The sequence below is a fragment of the Oncorhynchus kisutch genome, unplaced genomic scaffold (assembly GCF_002021735.2).
Source record: "Oncorhynchus kisutch isolate 150728-3 unplaced genomic scaffold, Okis_V2 scaffold1233, whole genome shotgun sequence".
NCBI lineage: Eukaryota > Metazoa > Chordata > Actinopteri > Salmoniformes > Salmonidae > Oncorhynchus > Oncorhynchus kisutch.
In genome coordinates this window covers 1-20923 of record NW_022263178.1, presented here as the reverse complement: position 1 = coordinate 20923, position 20923 = coordinate 1, and the positions used below count along the sequence as shown (strand labels likewise).

Here is a 20923-nt window from a genome sequence, read left to right as displayed (position 1 = left end):
TGTAAAACGCTCCCTGAAACACTTCTGCGAGCAGGCCTTTCTAATCGACCTGGCCGGGGTATCCTGGAAGGATATTGATCTCATCCCGTCAGTAGAGGATGCCTGGATATTTTAAAAAAATGCCTTCCTAACCATCTTAAATAAACATGCCCCATTCAAGAAATTTAGAACCAGGAACAGATATAGCCCTTGGTTCTCCCCAGACCTGACTGCCCTTAACCAACACAAAAACATCCTATGGCGTTCTGCATTAGCATCGAACAGCCCCCGTGATATGCAGCTGTTCAGGGAAGCTAGAAATCATTATACACAGGCAGTTAGAAAAGCCAAGGCTAGCTTTTTCAAGCAGAAATTTGCTTCCTGCAACACTAACTCAAAAAAGTTCTGGGACACTGTAAAGTCCATGGAGAATAAGAACACCTCCTCCCAGCTGCCCACTGCACTGAAGATAGGAAACACTGTCACCACTGATAAATCCACCATAATTGAGAATTTCAATAAGCATTTTTCTACGGCTGGCCATGCTTTCCACCTGGCTACTCCTACCCCGGACAACAGCACTGCACCCCCAACAGCAACTCGCCCAAGCCTTCCCCATTTCTCCTTCTCCCAAATCCATTCAGCTGATGTTCTGAAAGAGCTGCAAAATCTGGACCCCTACAAATCAGCCGGGCTAGACAATCTGGACCCTTTCTTTCTAAAATTATCTGCCGAAATTGTTGCCACCCCTATTACTAGCCTGTTCAACCTCTCTTTCGTGTCGTCTGAGATTCCCAAAGATTGGAAAGCAGCTGCGGTCATCCCCCTCTTCAAAGGGGGGGACACTCTTGACCCAAACTGCTACAGACCTATATCTATCCTACCGTGCCTTTCTAAGGTCTTCGAAAGCCAAGTCAACAAACAGATTACCGACCATTTCGAATCTCACCATACCTTCTCTGCTATGCAATCTGGTTTCAGAGCTGGTCATGGGTGCACCTCAGCCACGCTCAAGGTCCTAAACGATATCTTAACCGCCATCGATAAGAAACATTACTGTGCAGCCGTATTCATTGATCTGGCCAAGGCTTTCGACTCTGTCAATCACCATATCCTCATCGGCAGACTCGACAGCCTTGGTTTCTCAAATGATTGCCTCGCCTGGTTCACCAACTACTTCTCTGATAGAGTTCAGTGTGTCAAGTCGGAGGGTCTGCTGTCCGGACCTCTGGCAGTCTCTATGGGGGTGCCACAGGGTTCAATTCTTGGACCGACTCTCTTCTCTGTATACATCAATGAGGTCGCTCTTGCTGCTGGTGAGTCCCTGATCCACCTCTACGCAGACGACACCATTCTGTATACTTCCGGCCCTTCTTTGGACACTGTGTTAACAACCCTCCAGGCAAGCTTCAATGCCATACAACTCTCCTTCCGTGGCCTCCAATTGCTCTTAAATACAAGTAAAACTAAATGCATGCTCTTCAACCGATCGCTACCTGCACCTACCCGCCTGTCCAACATCACTACTCTGGACGGCTCTGACTTAGAATACGTGGACAACTACAAATACTTAGGTGTCTGGTTAGACTGTAAACTCTCCTTCCAGACCCATATCAAACATCTCCAATCCAAAGTTAAATCTAGAATTGGCTTCCTATTTCGCAACAAAGCATCCTTCACTCATGCTGCCAAACATACCCTTGTAAAACTGACCATCCTACCAATCCTCGACTTTGGCGATGTCATTTACAAAATAGCCTCCAATACCCTACTCAACAAATTGGATGCAGTCTATCACAGTGCAATCCGTTTTATCACCAAAGCCCCATATACTACCCACCATTGCGACCTGTACGCTCTCGTTGGCTGGCCCTCGCTTCATACTCGTCGCCAAACCCACTGGCTCCATGTCATCTACAAGACCCTGCTAGGTAAAGTCCCCCCTTATCTCAGCTCGCTGGTCACCATAGCATCTCCCACCTGTAGCACACGCTCCAGCAGGTATATCTCTCTAGTCACCCCCAAGACCAATTCTTTCTTTGGCCGCCTCTCCTTCCAGTTCTCTGCTGCCAATGACTGGAACGAACTACAAAAATCTCTGAAACTGGAAACACTTATCTCCCTCACTAGCTTTAAGCACCAACTGTCAGAGCAGCTCACAGATTACTGCACCTGTACATAGCCCACCTAAAATTTAGCCCAAACAACTACCTCTTTCCCAACTGTATTTAATTTTTATTTATTTATTTATTTTGCTCCTTTGCACCCCATTATTTTTTTATTTCTACTTTGCACATTCTTCCATTGCAAAACTACCATTCCAGTATTTTACTTGCTATATTGTATTTACTTTGCCATCATGGCCTTTTTTTGCCTTTACCTCCCTTCTCACCTCATTTGCTCACATTGTATATAGACTTGTTTATACTGCATTATTGACTGTATGTTTGTTTTTACTCCATGTGTAACTCTGTGTCGTTTTATCTGTCGAACTGCTTTGCTTTATCTTGGCCAGGTCGCAATTGTAAATGAGAACTTGTTCTCAACTTGCCTACCTGGTTAAATAAAGGTAAAATAAAAAAATAAATAAAAATAACCATTAAGCCATTTTCTAAGATTTCCCCCATTTTGACATGTGGAAACCTGTTGTCACTCTTACCCTGAGGGATAGCTCCAGACACTTTTTTGGTCCTATCTGAGGCATTTTTAAATTCATGTCAAAATGGCCATATTCTGAAGACACTCTTAAAGTCTGCAGGGTAATCGAACTGGCCACATCTAAAGTCAAGCCACAGGTCACAGGTGAGCTGCCTTGTTAAACCCTAAAAATAAATAATAACACGATTGCGTTGAAAATACCCATTAAGCCATTTGTTAAGATTTCCCCCATGTGGACCTGTTGTCACTCTTACCCTGATGATTGCTGATATTTACAGACACTTTTTCGGTCTTATCTGAGGAATTTTATCATTTATATCAGAATGGCCATATTCTAAGGCCAGTTTAGCGTTCATTCAATGACGATTTACTACTCTTTTCCATTGAAGGCCATATTGAGGTTAAATCAATGACTGGAGTTTTTCATTGATAAAAACAAATGACTATTGAAAGTGCAAGTCGGTATCGTGCATAAATTTACTGGTCTCTGTGGTGATTGCGTTGCTGTGCCTATTTCTACTTTTACCCCATACTCTTTAACCCGATACCCAGGTACTGTGCTGTAGTCAGGATGTCCGAGCGGTCTAAGGCGCTGCGTTCAGGTCGCAGTCTCCCATGGAGGCGTGGGTTCAAATCCCACTTCTGACAGTTGTTTTGTGCCTCTCAGGAGTCATGCTGCTTAGCAGTAATAATAAGATGATGAAATAACAATTAATAATAAACACTCTCAAATGAAAACCTTCTGGAGCTGACCGAAGATCAAGGAAATTAGAAAACATCTGTACTTAATAATGAATGAGGGGAACAATCCATTTTATTGCATGTTAATGAGTTACTGCATTGTCTTTCAGTTGTAAAATTATCACTTTCTGTAGGCTATGCCTGGTGGCCCATTCACTGCTGACAAGACTGTTGTCGTGGCCGAGTGGTTAAGGCGATGGACTAGAAATCCATTAGGATCTTCCTGCGCAGGTTCGAATCCTGCCGACAACGAAGTTGAATTTTCTTGACCCCTCCAGGTTGAAGTTTAGTCGTGTTTCTTATACCAATCATATCCTCTCAGATCTCCACAAGTACATAGGGATTAGTTGTCCATTTGGGATAGGATCCCACCTCACACCTTTACACACCTGGTTATCCATCCTTCTAGCTCTATAGGCCACAGTAGCATAGGTTACAGGTTTGTAGTCAAGCCACAGATTTCAGGTGAGATCCCATGATACACTCAACAATACAACAACACGATTCTCATGAATAACCATTAAGCCATTTTCTAAGATTTCCCCCATTTTGACATGTGGAAACCTGTTGTCACTCTTACCCTGACGGATAGCTCCAGACACTTTTTTGGTCCTATCTGAGGCATTTTTTAATTCATGTCAAAATGGCCATATTCTGAAGACACTCTTAAAGTCTGCAGGGTAATCGAACTGGCCACATCTAAAGTCAAGCCACAGGTCACAGGTGAGCTGCCTTGTTAAACCCTAAAAATAAATAATAACACGATTGCGTTGAAAATACCCATTAAGCAATTTGTTAAGATTTCCCCCATGTGGACCTGTTGTCACTCTTACCCTGATGATTGCTGATATTTACAGACACTTTTTCGGTCTTATCTGAGGAATTTTATCATTTATATCAGAATGGCCATATTCTAAGGCCAGTTTAGCGTTCATTCAATGACGATTTACTACTCTTTTCCATTGAAGGCCATATTGAGGTTAAATCAATGACTGGAGTTTTTCATTGATAAAAACAAATGACTATTGAAAGTGCAAGTCGGTCTCTGTGGTGATTGCGTTGCTGTGCCTATTTCTATTTTTACCCCATACTCTTTAACCCGATACCCAGGTACTGTGCTGTAGTCAGGATGGCCGAGCGGTCTAAGGCGCTGCGTTCAGGTCGCAGTCTCCCATGGAGGCGTGCGTTCAAATCCCACTTTTGACAGTTGTTTAGTGCATCTCAGGAGTCATGCTGCTTAGCAGTAATAATAAGATGATGAAATAACAATTTATAATAAACACTCAAATGAAAACCTTCTGGAGCTGACCAAAGATCAAGGAAATTAGAAAACATCTGTACTTAATAATGAATGAGTGGAACAATTCATTTTATTGCATTATAATGAGTTAATGAGTTACTGCATTGTCTTTCAGTTGTAAAATTATCACTTTCTGTAGGAAATGCCTGGTGGCCCATTCACTGCTGACAAGACTGTTGTCGTGGCCGAGTGGTTAAGGCGATGGACTAGAAATCCATTAGGATCTTCCTGTGCAGGTTCGAATCCTGCCGACAACGAAGTTGAATTTTCTTGACCCCTCCAGGTTGAAGTTTAGTTGTGTTTCTTATACCAATCATATCCTCTCAGATCTCCACAAGTACATAGGGATTAGTTGTCCATTTGGGATAGGATCTCACCTCACACCTTTACACACCTGGTTATCCATCCTTCTAGCTCTATAGGCCACAGTAGCATAGGTTACAGGTTTGTAGTCAAGCCACAGATTTCAGGTGAGATCCCATGATACACTCACGATTCTCACGATTCTCATGAATAACCATTAAGCCATTTTCTAAGATTTCCCCCATTTTGACATGTGGAAACCTGTTGTCACTCTTACCCCGACGGACAGCTCCAGACACTTTTTTGGTCCTATCTGAGGCATTTTTAAATTCATGTCAAAATGGCCATATTCTGAAGACACTCTTAAAGTCTGCAGGGTAATCGAACTGGCCACATCTAAAGTCAAGCCACAGGTCACAGGTGAGCTACCTTGTTAAACCCTAAAAATAAATAATAACACGATTGCGTTGAAAATACCCATTAAGCCATTTGTTAAGATTTCCCCCATGTGGACCTGTTGTCACTCTTACCCTGATGATTGCTGATATTTACAGACACTTTTTCGGTCTTATCTGAGGAATTTTATCATTTATATCAGAATGGCCATATTCTAAGGCCAGTTTAGCGTTCATTCAATGACGATTTACTACTCTTTTCCATTGAAGGCCATATTGAGGTTAAATCAATGACTGGAGTTTTTCATTGATAAAAACAAATGACTATTGAAAGTGCAAGTCGGTCTCTGTGGTGATTGCGTTGCTGTGCCTATTTCTATTTTTACCCCATACTCTTTAACCCGATACCCAGGTACTGTGCTGTAGTCAGGATGGCCGAGCGTTCTAAGGCACTGCGTTCAGGTCGCAGTCTCCCATGGAGGCGTGGGTTCAAATCCCACTTCTGACAGTTGTTTAGTGCATCTCAGGAGTCATGCTGCTTAGCAGTAATAATAAGATGATGAAATAACAATTTATAATAAACACTCTCAAATGAAAACCTTCTGGAGCTGACCAAAGATCAAGGAAATTAGAAAACATCTGTACTTAATAATGAATGAGTGGAACAATTCATTTTATTGCATTATAATGAGTTAATGAGTTACTGCATTGTCTTTCAGTTGTAAAATTATCACTTTCTGTAGGCTATGCCTGGTGGCCCATTCACTGCTGACAAGAATGTTGTCATGGCCGAGTGGTTAAGGCGATGGACTAGAAATCCATTAGGATCTTCCTGTGCAGGTTCGAATCCTGCCGACAACGAAGTTGAATTTTCTTGACCCCTCCAGGTTGAAGTTTAGTTGTGTTTCTTATACCAATCATATCCTCTCAGATCTCCACAAGTACATAGGGATTAGTTGTCCATTTGGGATAGGATCTCACCTCACACCTTTACACACCTGGTTATCCATCCTTCTAGCTCTATAGGCCACAGTAGCATAGGTTACAGGTTTGTAGTCAAGCCACAGATTTCAGGTGAGATCCCATGATACACTCACGATTCTCACGATTCTCATGAATAACCATTAAGCCATTTTCTAAGATTTCCCCCATTTTGACATGTGGAAACCTGTTGTCACTCTTACCCCGACGGACAGCTCCAGACACTTTTTTGGTCCTATCTGAGGCATTTTTAAATTCATGTCAAAATGGCCATATTCTGAAGACACTCTTAAAGTCTGCAGGGTAATCGAACTGGCCACATCTAAAGTCAAGCCACAGGTCACAGGTGAGCTACCTTGTTAAACCCTAAAAATAAATAATAACACGATTGCGTTGAAAATACCCATTAAGCCATTTGTTAAGATTTCCCCCATGTGGACCTGTTGTCACTCTTACCCTGATGATTGCTGATATTTACAGACACTTTTTCGGTCTTATCTGAGGAATTTTATCATTTATATCAGAATGGCCATATTCTAAGGCCAGTTTAGCGTTCATTCAATGACGATTTACTACTCTTTTCCATTGAAGGCCATATTGAGGTTAAATCAATGACTGGAGTTTTTCATTGATAAAAACAAATGACTATTGAAAGTGCAAGTCGGTCTCTGTGGTGATTGCGTTGCTGTGCCTATTTCTATTTTTACCCCATACTCTTTAACCCGATACCCAGGTACTGTGCTGTAGTCAGGATGGCCGAGCGTTCTAAGGCACTGCGTTCAGGTCGCAGTCTCCCATGGAGGCGTGGGTTCAAATCCCACTTCTGACAGTTGTTTAGTGCATCTCAGGAGTCATGCTGCTTAGCAGTAATAATAAGATGATGAAATAACAATTTATAATAAACACTCTCAAATAAAAACCTTTTGGAGCTGACCAAAGATCAAGGAAATTAGAAAACATCTGTACTTAATAATGAATGAGGGGAACAATTCATTTTATTGCATTATAATGAGTTAATGAGTTACTGCATTGTCTTTCAGTTGTAAAATTATCACTTTCTGTAGGCTATGCCTGGTGGCCCATTCACTGCTGACAAGAATGTTGTCGTGGCCGAGTGGTTAAGGCGATGGACTAGAAATCCATTAGGATCTTCCTGCGCAGGTTCGAATCCTGCCGACAACGAAATTGAATTTTCTTGACCCCTCCGGAGGTTGAAGTTTAGTCGTGTTTCTTATACCAATCATATCCTCTCAGATCTCCACAAGTACATAGGGATTAGTTGTCCATTTTGGATAGGATCCCACCTCACACCTTTACACACCTGGTTATCCATCCTTCTAGCTCTATAGGCCACAGTAGCATAGGTTACAGGTTTGTAGTCAAGCCACAGATTTCAGGTGAGATCCCATGATACACTCTACAAAAAAACAACACGATTCTCATGAATAACCATTAAGCCATTTTCTAAGATTTCCCCCATTTTGACATGTGGAAACCTGTTGTCACTCTTACCCTGAGGGATAGCTCCAGACACTTTTTTGGTCCTATCTGAGGCATTTTTAAATTCATGTCAAAATGGCCATATTCTGAAGACACTCTTAAAGTCTGCAGGGTAATCGAACTGGCCACATCTAAAGTCAAGCCACAGGTCACAGGTGAGCTGCCTTGTTAAACCCTAAAAATAAATAATAACACGATTGCGTTGAAAATACCCATTAAGCCATTTGTTAAGATTTCCCCCATGTGGACCTGTTGTCACTCTTACCCTGATGATTGCTGATATTTACAGACACTTTTTCGGTCTTATCTGAGGAATTTTATCATTTATATCAGAATGGCCATATTCTAAGGCCAGTTTAGCGTTCATTCAATGACGATTTACTACTCTTTTCCATTGAAGGCCATATTGAGGTTAAATCAATGACTGGAGTTTTTCATTGATAAAAACAAATGACTATTGAAAGTGCAAGTCGGTATCGTGCATAAATTTACTGGTCTCTGTGGTGATTGCGTTGCTGTGCCTATTTCTACTTTTACCCCATACTCTTTAACCCGATACCCAGGTACTGTGCTGTAGTCAGGATGGCCGAGCGGTCTAAGGCGCTGCGTTCAGGTCGCAGTCTCCCATGGAGGCGTGGGTTCAAATCCCACTTCTGACAGTTGTTTAGTTCCTCTCAGGAGTCATGCTGCTTAGCAGTAATAATAAGATGATGAAATAACAATTTATAATAAACACTCTCAAATGAAAACCTTCTGGAGCTGACCAAAGATCAAGGAAATTAGAAAACATCTGTACTTAATAATGAATGAGGGGAACAATTCATTTTATTGCATTATTATGAGTTAATGAGTTACTGCATTGTCTTTCAGTTGTAAAATTATCACTTTCTGTAGGCTATGCCTGGTGGCCCATTCACTGCTGACAAGAATGTTGTCATGGCCGAGTGGTTAAGGCGATGGACTAGAAATCCATTAGGATCTTCCTGCGCAGGTTCGAATCCTGCCGACAACGAAATTGAATTTTCTTGACCCCTCCGGAGGTTGAAGTTTAGTCGTGTTTCTTATACCAATCATATCCTCTCAGATCTCCACAAGTACATAGGGATTAGTTGTCCATTTTGGATAGGATCCCACCTCACACCTTTACACACCTGGTTATCCATCCTTCTAGCTCTATAGGCCACAGTAGCATAGGTTACAGGTTTGTAGTCAAGCCACAGATTTCAGGTGAGATCCCATGATACACTCTACAAAAAAACAACACGATTCTCATGAATAACCATTAAGCCATTTTCTAAGATTTCCCCCATTTTGACATGTGGAAACCTGTTGTCATTCTTACCCTGAGGGATAGCTCCAGACACTTTTTTGGTCCTATCTGAGGCATTTTTAAATTCATGTCAAAATGGCCATATTCTGAAGACACTCTTAAAGTCTGCAGGGTAATCGAACTGGCCACATCTAAAGTCAAGCCACAGGTCACAGGTGAGCTGCCTTGTTAAACCCTAAAAATAAATAATAACACGATTGCGTTGAAAATACCCATTAAGCCATTTGTTAAGATTTCCCCCATGTGGACCTGTTGTCACTCTTACCCTGATGATTGCTGATATTTACAGACACTTTTTCGGTCTTATCTGAGGAATTTTATCATTTATATCAGAATGGCCATATTCTAAGGCCAGTTTAGCGTTCATTCAATGACGATTTACTACTCTTTTCCATTGAAGGCCATATTGAGGTTAAATCAATGACTGGAGTTTTTCATTGATAAAAACAAATGACTATTGAAAGTGCAAGTCGGTATCGTGCATAAATTTACTGGTCTCTGTGGTGATTGCGTTGCTGTGCCTATTTCTACTTTTACCCCATACTCTTTAACCCGATACCCAGGTACTGTGCTGTAGTCAGGATGGCCGAGCGGTCTAAGGCGCTGCGTTCAGGTCGCAGTCTCCCATGGAGGCGTGGGTTCAAATCCCACTTCTGACAGTTGTTTAGTTCCTCTCAGGAGTCATGCTGCTTAGCAGTAATAATAAGATGATGAAATAACAATTTATAATAAACACTCTCAAATGAAAACCTTCTGGAGCTGACCAAAGATCAAGGAAATTAGAAAACATCTGTACTTAATAATGAATGAGGGGAACAATTCATTTTATTGCATTATTATGAGTTAATGAGTTACTGCATTGTCTTTCAGTTGTAAAATTATCACTTTCTGTAGGCTATGCCTGGTGGCCCATTCACTGCTGACAAGAATGTTGTCGTGGCCGAGTGGTTAAGGCGATGGACTAGAAATCCATTAGGATCTTCCTGCGCAGGTTCGAATCCTGCCGACAACGAAATTGAATTTTCTTGACCCCTCCGGAGGTTGAAGTTTAGTCGTGTTTCTTATACCAATCATATCCTCTCAGATCTCCACAAGTACATAGGGATTAGTTGTCCATTTTGGATAGGATCCCACCTCACACCTTTACACACCTGGTTATCCATCCTTCTAGCTCTATAGGCCACAGTAGCATAGGTTACAGGTTTGTAGTCAAGCCACAGATTTCAGGTGAGATCCCATGATACACTCTACAAAAAAACAACACGATTCTCATGAATAACCATTAAGCCATTTTCTAAGATTTCCCCCATTTTGACATGTGGAAACCTGTTGTCATTCTTACCCTGAGGGATAGCTCCAGACACTTTTTTGGTCCTATCTGAGGCATTTTTAAATTCATGTCAAAATGGCCATATTCTGAAGACACTCTTAAAGTCTGCAGGGTAATCGAACTGGCCACATCTAAAGTCAAGCCACAGGTCACAGGTGAGCTGCCTTGTTAAACCCTAAAAATAAATAATAACACGATTGCGTTGAAAATACCCATTAAGCCATTTGTTAAGATTTCCCCCATGTGGACCTGTTGTCACTCTTACCCTGATGATTGCTGATATTTACAGACACTTTTTCGGTCTTATCTGAGGAATTTTATCATTTATATCAGAATGGCCATATTCTAAGGCCAGTTTAGCGTTCATTCAATGACGATTTACTACTCTTTTCCATTGAAGGCCATATTGAGGTTAAATCAATGACTGGAGTTTTTCATTGATAAAAACAAATGACTATTGAAAGTGCAAGTCGGTATCGTGCATAAATTTACTGGTCTCTGTGGTGATTGCGTTGCTGTGCCTATTTCTACTTTTACCCCATACTCTTTAACCCGATACCCAGGTACTGTGCTGTAGTCAGGATGGCCGAGCGGTCTAAGGCGCTGCGTTCAGGTCGCAGTCTCCCATGGAGGCGTGGGTTCAAATCCCACTTCTGACAGTTGTTTAGTTCCTCTCAGGAGTCATGCTGCTTAGCAGTAATAATAAGATGATGAAATAACAATTTATAATAAACACTCTCAAATGAAAACCTTCTGGAGCTGACCAAAGATCAAGGAAATTAGAAAACATCTGTACTTAATAATGAATGAGGGGAACAATTCATTTTATTGCATTATTATGAGTTAATGAGTTACTGCATTGTCTTTCAGTTGTAAAATTATCACTTTCTGTAGGCTATGCCTGGTGGCCCATTCACTGCTGACAAGAATGTTGTCATGGCCGAGTGGTTAAGGCGATGGACTAGAAATCCATTAGGATCTTCCTGCGCAGGTTCGAATCCTGCCGACAACGAAATTGAATTTTCTTGACCCCTCCGGAGGTTGAAGTTTAGTCGTGTTTCTTATACCAATCATATCCTCTCAGATCTCCACAAGTACATAGGGATTAGTTGTCCATTTTGGATAGGATCCCACCTCACACCTTTACACACCTGGTTATCCATCCTTCTAGCTCTATAGGCCACAGTAGCATAGGTTACAGGTTTGTAGTCAAGCCACAGATTTCAGGTGAGATCCCATGATACACTCTACAAAAAAACAACACGATTCTCATGAATAACCATTAAGCCATTTTCTAAGATTTCCCCCATTTTGACATGTGGAAACCTGTTGTCATTCTTACCCTGAGGGATAGCTCCAGACACTTTTTTGGTCCTATCTGAGGCATTTTTAAATTCATGTCAAAATGGCCATATTCTGAAGACACTCTTAAAGTCTGCAGGGTAATCGAACTGGCCACATCTAAAGTCAAGCCACAGGTCACAGGTGAGCTGCCTTGTTAAACCCTAAAAATAAATAATAACACGATTGCGTTGAAAATACCCATTAAGCCATTTGTTAAGATTTCCCCCATGTGGACCTGTTGTCACTCTTACCCTGATGATTGCTGATATTTACAGACACTTTTTCGGTCTTATCTGAGGAATTTTATCATTTATATCAGAATGGCCATATTCTAAGGCCAGTTTAGCGTTCATTCAATGACGATTTACTACTCTTTTCCATTGAAGGCCATATTGAGGTTAAATCAATGACTGGAGTTTTTCATTGATAAAAACAAATGACTATTGAAAGTGCAAGTCGGTCTCTGTGGTGATTGCGTTGCTGTGCCTATTTCTATTTTTACCCCATACTCTTTAACCCGATACCCAGGTACTGTGCTGTAGTCAGGATGGCCGAGCGGTCTAAGGCGCTGCGTTCAGGTAGCAGTCTCCCATGGAGGCGTGGGTTCAAATCCCACTTCTGACAGTTGTTTAGTGCATCTCAGGAGTCATGCTGCTTAGCAGTAATAATAAGATGATGAAATAACAATTTATAATAAACACTCTCAAATGAAAACCTTCTGGAGCTGACCAAAGATCAAGGAAATTAGAAAACATCTGTACTTAATAATGAATGAGGGGAACAATTCATTTTATTGCATTATTATGAGTTAATGAGTTACTGCATTGTCTTTCTGTTGTAAAATTATCACTTTCTGTAGGCTATGCCTGGTGGCCCATTCACTGCTGACAAGAATGTTGTCGTGGCCGAGTGGTTAAGGCGATGGACTAGAAATCCATTAGGATCTTCCTGCGCAGGTTCGAATCCTGCCGACAACGAAATTGAATTTTCTTGACCCCTCCGGAGGTTGAAGTTTAGTCGTGTTTCTTATACCAATCATATCCTCTCAGATCTCCACAAGTACATAGGGATTGGTTGTCCATTTTGGATAGGATCCCACCTCACACCTTTACACACCTGGTTATCCATCCTTCTAGCTCTATAGGCCACAGTAGCATAGGTTACAGGTTTGTAGTCAAGCCACAGATTTCAGGTGAGATCCCATGATACACTCTACAAAAAAACAACACGATTCTCATGAATAACCATTAAGCCATTTTCTAAGATTTCCCCCATTTTGACATGTGGAAACCTGTTGTCACTCTTACCCTGAGGGATAGCTCCAGACACTTTTTTGGTCCTATCTGAGACATTTTTAAATTCATGTCAAAATGGCCATATTCTGAAGACACTCTTAAAGTCTGCAGGGTAATCGAACTGGCCACATCTAAAGTCAAGCCACAGGTCACAGGTGAGCTGCCTTGTTAAACCCTAAAAATAAATAATAACACGATTGCGTTGAAAATACCCATTAAGCCATTTGTTAAGATTTCCCCCATGTGGACCTGTTGTCACTCTTACCCTGATGATTGCTGATATTTACAGACACTTTTTCGGTCTTATCTGAGGAATTTTATCATTTATATCAGAATGGCCATATTCTAAGGCCAGTTTAGCGTTCATTCAATGACGATTTACTACTCTTTTCCATTGAAGGCCATATTGAGGTTAAATCAATGACTGGAGTTTTTCATTGATAAAAACAAATGACTATTGAAAGTGCAAGTCGGTATCGTGCATAAATTTACTGGTCTCTGTGGTGATTGCGTTGCTGTGCCTATTTCTACTTTTACCCCATACTCTTTAACCCGATACCCAGGTATTGTGCTGTAGTCAGGATGGCCGAGCGGTCTAAGGCGCTGCGTTCAGGTCGCAGTCTCCCATGGAGGCGTGGGTTCAAATCCCACTTCTGACAGTTGTTTAGTTCCTCTCAGGAGTCATGCTGCTTAGCAGTAATAATAAGATGATGAAATAACAATTTATAATAAACACTCTCAAATGAAAACCTTCTGGAGCTGACCAAAGATCAAGGAAATTAGAAAACATCTGTACTTAATAATGAATGAGGGGAACAATTCATTTTATTGCATTATTATGAGTTAATGAGTTACTGCATTGTCTTTCAGTTGTAAAATTATCACTTTCTGTAGGCTATGCCTGGTGGCCCATTCACTGCTGACAAGAATGTTGTCGTGGCCGAGTGGTTAAGGCGATGGACTAGAAATCCATTAGGATCTTCCTGCGCAGGTTCGAATCCTGCCGACAACGAAATTGAATTTTCTTGACCCCTCCGGAGGTTGAAGTTTAGTCGTGTTTCTTATACCAATCATATCCTCTCAGATCTCCACAAGTACATAGGGATTAGTTGTCCATTTTGGATAGGATCCCACCTCACACCTTTACACACCTGGTTATCCATCCTTCTAGCTCTATAGGCCACAGTAGCATAGGTTACAGGTTTGTAGTCAAGCCACAGATTTCAGGTGAGATCCCATGATACACTCTACAAAAAAACAACACGATTCTCATGAATAACCATTAAGCCATTTTCTAAGATTTCCCCCATTTTGACATGTGGAAACCTGTTGTCATTCTTACCCTGAGGGATAGCTCCAGACACTTTTTTGGTCCTATCTGAGGCATTTTTAAATTCATGTCAAAATGGCCATATTCTGAAGACACTCTTAAAGTCTGCAGGGTAATCGAACTGGCCACATCTAAAGTCAAGCCACAGGTCACAGGTGAGCTGCCTTGTTAAACCCTAAAAATAAATAATAACACGATTGCGTTGAAAATACCCATTAAGCCATTTGTTAAGATTTCCCCCATGTGGACCTGTTGTCACTCTTACCCTGATGATTGCTGATATTTACAGACACTTTTTCGGTCTTATCTGAGGAATTTTATCATTTATATCAGAATGGCCATATTCTAAGGCCAGTTTAGCGTTCATTCAATGACGATTTACTACTCTTTTCCATTGAAGGCCATATTGAGGTTAAATCAATGACTGGAGTTTTTCATTGATAAAAACAAATGACTATTGAAAGTGCAAGTCGGTATCGTGCATAAATTTACTGGTCTCTGTGGTGATTGCGTTGCTGTGCCTATTTCTACTTTTACCCCATACTCTTTAACCCGATACCCAGGTATTGTGCTGTAGTCAGGATGGCCGAGCGGTCTAAGGCGCTGCGTTCAGGTCGCAGTCTCCCATGGAGGCGTGGGTTCAAATCCCACTTCTGACAGTTGTTTAGTTCCTCTCAGGAGTCATGCTGCTTAGCAGTAATAATAAGATGATGAAATAACAATTTATAATAAACACTCTCAAATGAAAACCTTCTGGAGCTGACCAAAGATCAAGGAAATTTGAAAACATCTGTACTTAATAATGAATGAGGGGAACAATTCATTTTATTGCATTATTATGAGTTAATGAGTTACTGCATTGTCTTTCAGTTGTAAAATTATCACTTTCTGTAGGCTATGCCTGGTGGCCCATTCACTGCTGACAAGAATGTTGTCGTGGCCGAGTGGTTAAGGCGATGGACTAGAAATCCATTAGGATCTTCCTGCGCAGGTTCGAATCCTGCCGACAACGAAATTGAATTTTCTTGACCCCTCCGGAGGTTGAAGTTTAGTCGTGTTTCTTATACCAATCATATCCTCTCAGATCTCCACAAGTACATAGGGATTAGTTGTCCATTTTGGATAGGATCCCACCTCACACCTTTACACACCTGGTTATCCATCCTTCTAGCTCTATAGGCCACAGTAGCATAGGTTACAGGTTTGTAGTCAAGCCACAGATTTCAGGTGAGATCCCATGATACACTCTACAAAAAAACAACACGATTCTCATGAATAACCATTAAGCCATTTTCTAAGATTTCCCCCATTTTGACATGTGGAAACCTGTTGTCATTCTTACCCTGAGGGATAGCTCCAGACACTTTTTTGGTCCTATCTGAGGCATTTTTAAATTCATGTCAAAATGGCCATATTCTGAAGACACTCTTAAAGTCTGCAGGGTAATCGAACTGGCCACATCTAAAGTCAAGCCACAGGTCACAGGTGAGCTGCCTTGTTAAACCCTAAAAATAAATAATAACACGATTGCGTTGAAAATACCCATTAAGCCATTTGTTAAGATTTCCCCCATGTGGACCTGTTGTCACTCTTACCCTGATGATTGCTGATATTTACAGACACTTTTTCGGTCTTATCTGAGGAATTTTATCATTTATATCAGAATGGCCATATTCTAAGGCCAGTTTAGCGTTCATTCAATGACGATTTACTACTCTTTTCCATTGAAGGCCATATTGAGGTTAAATCAATGACTGGAGTTTTTCATTGATAAAAACAAATGACTATTGAAAGTGCAAGTCGGTATCGTGCATAAATTTACTGGTCTCTGTGGTGATTGCGTTGCTGTGCCTATTTCTACTTTTACCCCATACTCTTTAACCCGATACCCAGGTACTGTGCTGTAGTCAGGATGGCCGAGCGGTCTGAGGCGCTGCGTTCAGGTCGCAGTCTCCCATGGAGGCGTGGGTTCAAATCCCACTTCTGACAGTTGTTTAGCTCCTCTCAGGAGTCATGCTGCTTAGCAGTAATAATAACATGATGAAATAACAATTTATAATAAACACTCTCAAATGAAAACCTTCTGGAGCTGACCAAAGATCAAGGAAATTAGAAAACATCTGTACTTAATAATGAATGAGGGGAACAATTCATTTTATTGCATTATAATGAGTTAATGAGTTACTGATTGTCTTTCAGTTGTAAAATTATCACTTTCTGTAGGCTATGCCTGGTGGCCCATTCACTGCTGACAAGACTGTTGTCGTGGCCGAGTGGTTAAGGCGATGGACTAGAAATCCATTAGGATCTTCCTGCGCAGGTTCGAATCCTGCCGACAACGAAATTGAATTTTCTTGACCCCTCCGGAGGTTGAAGTTTAGTCGTGTTTCTTATACCAATCATATCCTCTCAGATCTCCACAAGTACATAGGGATTAGTTGTCCATTTGGGATAGGATCCCACATCACACCTTTACACACCTGGTTATCCATCCTTCTAGCTCTATAGGCCACAGTAGCATAGGTTACAGGTTTGTAGTCAAGCCACAGATTTCAGGTGAGATCCCATGATACACTCAACAATACAACAACACGATTCTCATGAATAACCATTAAGCCATTTTCTAAGATTTCCCCCATTTTGACATGTGGAAACCTGTTGTCACTCTTACCCTGACGGATAGCTCCAGACACTTTTTTGGTCCTATCTGAGGCATTTTTAAATTCATGTCAAAATGGCCATATTCTGAAGACACTCTTAAAGTCTGCAGGGTAATCGAACTGGCCACATCTAAAGTCAAGCCACAGGTCACAGGTGAGCTGCCTTGTTAAACCCTAAAAATAAATAATAACACGATTGCGTTGAAAATACCCATTAAGCCATTTGTTAAGATTTCCCCCATGTGGACCTGTTGTCACTCTTACCCTGATGATTGCTGATATTTACAGACACTTTTTCAGTCTTATCTGAGGAATTTTATCATTTATATCAGAATGGCCATATTCTGAGGCCAGTTTAGCGTTCATTCAATGACGATTTACTACTCTTTTCCATTGAAGGCCATATTGAGGTTAAATCAATGACTGGAGTTTTTCATTGATAAAAACAAATGACTATTGAAAGTGCAAGTCGGTATCGTGCATAAATTTACTGGTCTCTGTGGTGATTGCGTTGCTGTGCCTATTTCTACTTTTACCCCATACTCTTTAACCCGATACCCAGGTACTGTGCTGTAGTCAGGATGGCCGAGCGGTCTGAGGCGCTGCGTTCAGGTCGCAGTCTCCCATGGAGGTGTGGGTTCAAATCCCACTTCTGACAGTTGTTTAGCGCCTCTCAGGAGTCATGCTGCTTAGCAGTAATAATAAGATGATGAAATAACAATTTATAATAAACACTCTCAAATGAAAACCTTCTGGAGCTGACCAAAGATCAAGGAAATTAGAAAACAGCTGTACTTAATAATGAATGAGGGGAACAATTCGTTATATTGCATTATAATGAGTTAATGAGTTAGTGCATTGTCTTTCAGTTGTAAAATTATCACTTTCTGTAGGCTATGCCTGGTGGCCCATTCACTGCTGACAAGACTGTTGTCGTGGCCGAGTGGTTAAGGCGATGGACTAGAAATCCATTAGGATCTTCCTGCGCAGGTTCGAATCCTGCCGACAACGAAATTGAATTTTCTTGACCCCTCCGGAGGTTGAAGTTTAGTCGTGTTTCTTATACCAATCATATCCTCTCAGATCTCCACAAGTACATAGGGATTAGTTGTCCATTTGGGATAGGATCCCACATCACACCTTTACACACCTGGTTATCCATCCTTCTAGCTCTATAGGCCACAGTAGCATAGGTTACAGGTTTGTAGTCAAGCCACAGATTTCAGGTGAGATCCCATGATACACTCAACAATACAACAACACGATTCTCATGAATAACCATTAAGCCATTTTCTAAGATTTCCCCCATTTTGACATGTGGAAACCTGTTGTCACTCTTACCCTGACGGATAGCTCCAGACACTTTTTTGGTCCTATCTGAGGCATTTTTAAATTCATGTCAAAATGGCCATATTCTGAAGACACTCTTAAAGTCTGCAGGGTAATCGAACTGGCCACATCTAAAGTCAAGCCACAGGTCACAGGTGAGCTGCCTTGTTAAACCCTAAAAATAAATAATAACACGATTGCGTTGAAAATACCCATTAAGCCATTTGTTAAGATTTCCCCCATGTGGACCTGTTGTCACTCTTACCCTGATGATTGCTGATATTTACAGACACTTTTTCGGTCTTATCTGAGGAATTTTATCATTTATATCAGAATGGCCATATTCTAAGGCCAGTTTAGCGTTCATTCAATGACGATTTACTACTCTTTTCCATTGAAGGCCATATTGAGGTTAAATCAATGACTGGAGTTTTTCATTGATAAAAACAAATGACTATTGAAAGTGCAAGTCGGTATCGTGCATAAATTTACTGGTCTCTGTGGTGATTGCGTTGCTGTGCCTATTTCTACTTTTACCCCATACTCTTAACCCGATACCCAGATACTGTGCTGTAGTCAGGATGGCCGAGCGGTCTAAGGCGCTGCGTTCAGGTCGCAGTCTCCCATGGAGGCGTGGGTTCAAATCCCACTTCTGACAGTTGTTTAGTGCTCTCAGGAGTCATGCTGCTTAGCAGTAATAATAAGATGATGAAATAACAATTTATAATAAACACTCTCAAATGAAAACCTTCTGGAGCTGACCAAAGATCAAGGAAATTAGAAAACATCTGTACTTAATAATGAATGAGGGGAACAATTCATTTTATTGAATTATAATGAGTTAATGAGTTACTGCATTGTCTTTCAGTTGTAAAATTATCACTTTCTGTAGGCTATGCCTGGTGGCCCATTCACTGCTGACAAGACTGTTGTCGTGGCATAGTGGTTAAGGCGATGGACTAGAAATCCGTTAGGATCTTCCTGCGCAGGTTCGAATCCTGCCGACAACGAAATTGAATTTTCTTGACCCCTCCGGAGGTTGAAGTTTAGTCGTGTTTCTTATACCAATCATATCCTCTCAGATCTCCACAAGTACATAGGGATTAGTTGTCCATTTTGGATAGGATCCCACCTCACACCTTTACACACCTGGTTATCCATCCTTCTAGCTCTATAGGCCACAGTAGCATAGGTTACAGGTTTGTAGTCAAGCCACAGATTTCAGGTGAGATCCCATGATACACTCAACAATACAACAACACGATTCTCATGAATAACCATTAAGCCATTTTCTAAGATTTCCCCCATTTTGACATGTGGAAACCTGTTGTCACTCTTACCCTGACGGATAGCTCCAGACACTTTTTTGGTCCTATCTGAGGCATTTTTAAATTCATGTCAAAATGGCCATATTCTGAAGACACTCTTAAAGTCTGCAGGGTAATCGAACTGGCCACATCTAAAGTCAAGCCACAGGTCACAGCTGAGCTGCCTTGTTAAACCCTAAAAATAAATAATAACACGATTGCGTTGAAAATACCCATTAAGCCATTTGTTAAGATTTCCCCATGTGGACCTGTTGTCACTCTTACCCTGATGATTGCTGATATTTACAGACACCTTTTTCGGTCATATCTGAGGAATTTTATCATTTATATCAGAATGGCCATATTCTAAGGCCAGTTTAGCGTTCATTCAATGACGATTTTACTACTCTTTTCCATTGAAGGCCATATTGAGGTTAAATCAATGACTGGAGTTTTTCATTGATAAAAACAAATGACAATTGAAAGTGCAAGTCGGTATCGTGCTTAAATTTACTGGTCTCTGTGGTGATTGTGTTGCTGTGCCTATTTCTACTTTTACCCCATACTCTTTAACCCGATACCCAGGTACTGTGCTGTAGTCAGGATGGCCGAAGCGGTCCTAAGGCGCTGCGTTCAGGTCGCAGTCTCCCATGGAGGCGTGGGTTCAAATCCCACTTCTGACAGTTTTTTAGTGCCTCTCAGAAGTCATGCTGCTTAGCAGTAATAATAAGATGATGAAATAACAATTTATAATAAACACTCTCAAATGAAAACTTCTGGAGCTGACCAAAGATCAAGGAAATTAGAAAACATCTGTACTTAATAATGAATGAGGGGAACAATTCACTTTATTGCATTATAATGAGTTAATGAGTACTGCATTGTCTTTCAGTTGTAAAATTATCACTTTCTGTAGGCTATGCCTGGTGGCCCATTCACTGCTGACAAGACTGTTGTCGTGGCCGAGTGGTTAAGGCGATGGACTAGAAATCCATTAGGATCTTCCTGCGCAGGTTCGAATCCTGCCGACAACGAAGTTGAATTTTCTTGACCCCTCCGGAGGTTGAAGTTTAGTGCGTGTTTCTTATACCAATCATATCCTCTCAGATCTTCACAAGTACATAGAATTAGTTGTCCATTT

General features: G+C 41.1%; 28 non-coding genes across 28 annotated transcripts; all 28 read left to right on the top strand.

Moving 5' to 3' along the window:
* Positions 1–3202: 3202 nt before the first annotated feature.
* trnal-cag (transfer RNA leucine (anticodon CAG)) lies at positions 3203–3285 on the top strand. Its single transcript has one exon. It is a non-coding gene; the product is annotated as a tRNA-Leu (tRNA).
* Positions 3286–3548: 263 nt separating this feature from the next.
* Positions 3549–3630, top strand: trnas-aga (transfer RNA serine (anticodon AGA)). The gene has a single exon. It is a non-coding gene; the product is annotated as a tRNA-Ser (tRNA).
* Positions 3631–4501: 871 nt separating this feature from the next.
* On the top strand, positions 4502–4584 carry trnal-cag (transfer RNA leucine (anticodon CAG)). The gene has a single exon. It is a non-coding gene; the product is annotated as a tRNA-Leu (tRNA).
* A 269-nt stretch (positions 4585–4853) lies between these two features.
* Positions 4854–4935, top strand: trnas-aga (transfer RNA serine (anticodon AGA)). The gene has a single exon. It is a non-coding gene; the product is annotated as a tRNA-Ser (tRNA).
* Positions 4936–5801: 866 nt separating this feature from the next.
* trnal-cag (transfer RNA leucine (anticodon CAG)) lies at positions 5802–5884 on the top strand. The gene has a single exon. It is a non-coding gene; the product is annotated as a tRNA-Leu (tRNA).
* A 271-nt stretch (positions 5885–6155) lies between these two features.
* trnas-aga (transfer RNA serine (anticodon AGA)) lies at positions 6156–6237 on the top strand. The gene has a single exon. It is a non-coding gene; the product is annotated as a tRNA-Ser (tRNA).
* An 866-nt stretch (positions 6238–7103) lies between these two features.
* Positions 7104–7186, top strand: trnal-cag (transfer RNA leucine (anticodon CAG)). The gene has a single exon. It is a non-coding gene; the product is annotated as a tRNA-Leu (tRNA).
* A 271-nt stretch (positions 7187–7457) lies between these two features.
* Positions 7458–7539, top strand: trnas-aga (transfer RNA serine (anticodon AGA)). The gene has a single exon. It is a non-coding gene; the product is annotated as a tRNA-Ser (tRNA).
* Positions 7540–8433: 894 nt separating this feature from the next.
* On the top strand, positions 8434–8516 carry trnal-cag (transfer RNA leucine (anticodon CAG)). The gene has a single exon. It is a non-coding gene; the product is annotated as a tRNA-Leu (tRNA).
* Positions 8517–8787: 271 nt separating this feature from the next.
* On the top strand, positions 8788–8869 carry trnas-aga (transfer RNA serine (anticodon AGA)). The gene has a single exon. It is a non-coding gene; the product is annotated as a tRNA-Ser (tRNA).
* Positions 8870–9763: 894 nt separating this feature from the next.
* Positions 9764–9846, top strand: trnal-cag (transfer RNA leucine (anticodon CAG)). Its single transcript has one exon. It is a non-coding gene; the product is annotated as a tRNA-Leu (tRNA).
* Positions 9847–10117: 271 nt separating this feature from the next.
* trnas-aga (transfer RNA serine (anticodon AGA)) lies at positions 10118–10199 on the top strand. Its single transcript has one exon. It is a non-coding gene; the product is annotated as a tRNA-Ser (tRNA).
* Positions 10200–11093: 894 nt separating this feature from the next.
* On the top strand, positions 11094–11176 carry trnal-cag (transfer RNA leucine (anticodon CAG)). The gene has a single exon. It is a non-coding gene; the product is annotated as a tRNA-Leu (tRNA).
* Positions 11177–11447: 271 nt separating this feature from the next.
* Positions 11448–11529, top strand: trnas-aga (transfer RNA serine (anticodon AGA)). Its single transcript has one exon. It is a non-coding gene; the product is annotated as a tRNA-Ser (tRNA).
* Positions 11530–12402: 873 nt separating this feature from the next.
* trnal-cag (transfer RNA leucine (anticodon CAG)) lies at positions 12403–12485 on the top strand. Its single transcript has one exon. It is a non-coding gene; the product is annotated as a tRNA-Leu (tRNA).
* Positions 12486–12756: 271 nt separating this feature from the next.
* trnas-aga (transfer RNA serine (anticodon AGA)) lies at positions 12757–12838 on the top strand. The gene has a single exon. It is a non-coding gene; the product is annotated as a tRNA-Ser (tRNA).
* An 894-nt stretch (positions 12839–13732) lies between these two features.
* Positions 13733–13815, top strand: trnal-cag (transfer RNA leucine (anticodon CAG)). Its single transcript has one exon. It is a non-coding gene; the product is annotated as a tRNA-Leu (tRNA).
* A 271-nt stretch (positions 13816–14086) lies between these two features.
* On the top strand, positions 14087–14168 carry trnas-aga (transfer RNA serine (anticodon AGA)). Its single transcript has one exon. It is a non-coding gene; the product is annotated as a tRNA-Ser (tRNA).
* Positions 14169–15062: 894 nt separating this feature from the next.
* Positions 15063–15145, top strand: trnal-cag (transfer RNA leucine (anticodon CAG)). Its single transcript has one exon. It is a non-coding gene; the product is annotated as a tRNA-Leu (tRNA).
* Positions 15146–15416: 271 nt separating this feature from the next.
* On the top strand, positions 15417–15498 carry trnas-aga (transfer RNA serine (anticodon AGA)). Its single transcript has one exon. It is a non-coding gene; the product is annotated as a tRNA-Ser (tRNA).
* Positions 15499–16392: 894 nt separating this feature from the next.
* On the top strand, positions 16393–16475 carry trnal-cag (transfer RNA leucine (anticodon CAG)). Its single transcript has one exon. It is a non-coding gene; the product is annotated as a tRNA-Leu (tRNA).
* Positions 16476–16745: 270 nt separating this feature from the next.
* On the top strand, positions 16746–16827 carry trnas-aga (transfer RNA serine (anticodon AGA)). Its single transcript has one exon. It is a non-coding gene; the product is annotated as a tRNA-Ser (tRNA).
* Positions 16828–17721: 894 nt separating this feature from the next.
* trnal-cag (transfer RNA leucine (anticodon CAG)) lies at positions 17722–17804 on the top strand. The gene has a single exon. It is a non-coding gene; the product is annotated as a tRNA-Leu (tRNA).
* A 271-nt stretch (positions 17805–18075) lies between these two features.
* On the top strand, positions 18076–18157 carry trnas-aga (transfer RNA serine (anticodon AGA)). The gene has a single exon. It is a non-coding gene; the product is annotated as a tRNA-Ser (tRNA).
* Positions 18158–19050: 893 nt separating this feature from the next.
* Positions 19051–19133, top strand: trnal-cag (transfer RNA leucine (anticodon CAG)). Its single transcript has one exon. It is a non-coding gene; the product is annotated as a tRNA-Leu (tRNA).
* A 270-nt stretch (positions 19134–19403) lies between these two features.
* trnas-aga (transfer RNA serine (anticodon AGA)) lies at positions 19404–19485 on the top strand. Its single transcript has one exon. It is a non-coding gene; the product is annotated as a tRNA-Ser (tRNA).
* Positions 19486–20380: 895 nt separating this feature from the next.
* trnal-cag (transfer RNA leucine (anticodon CAG)) lies at positions 20381–20465 on the top strand. The gene has a single exon. It is a non-coding gene; the product is annotated as a tRNA-Leu (tRNA).
* A 269-nt stretch (positions 20466–20734) lies between these two features.
* Positions 20735–20816, top strand: trnas-aga (transfer RNA serine (anticodon AGA)). Its single transcript has one exon. It is a non-coding gene; the product is annotated as a tRNA-Ser (tRNA).
* The last annotated feature ends 107 nt before the right edge of the window (positions 20817–20923 follow it).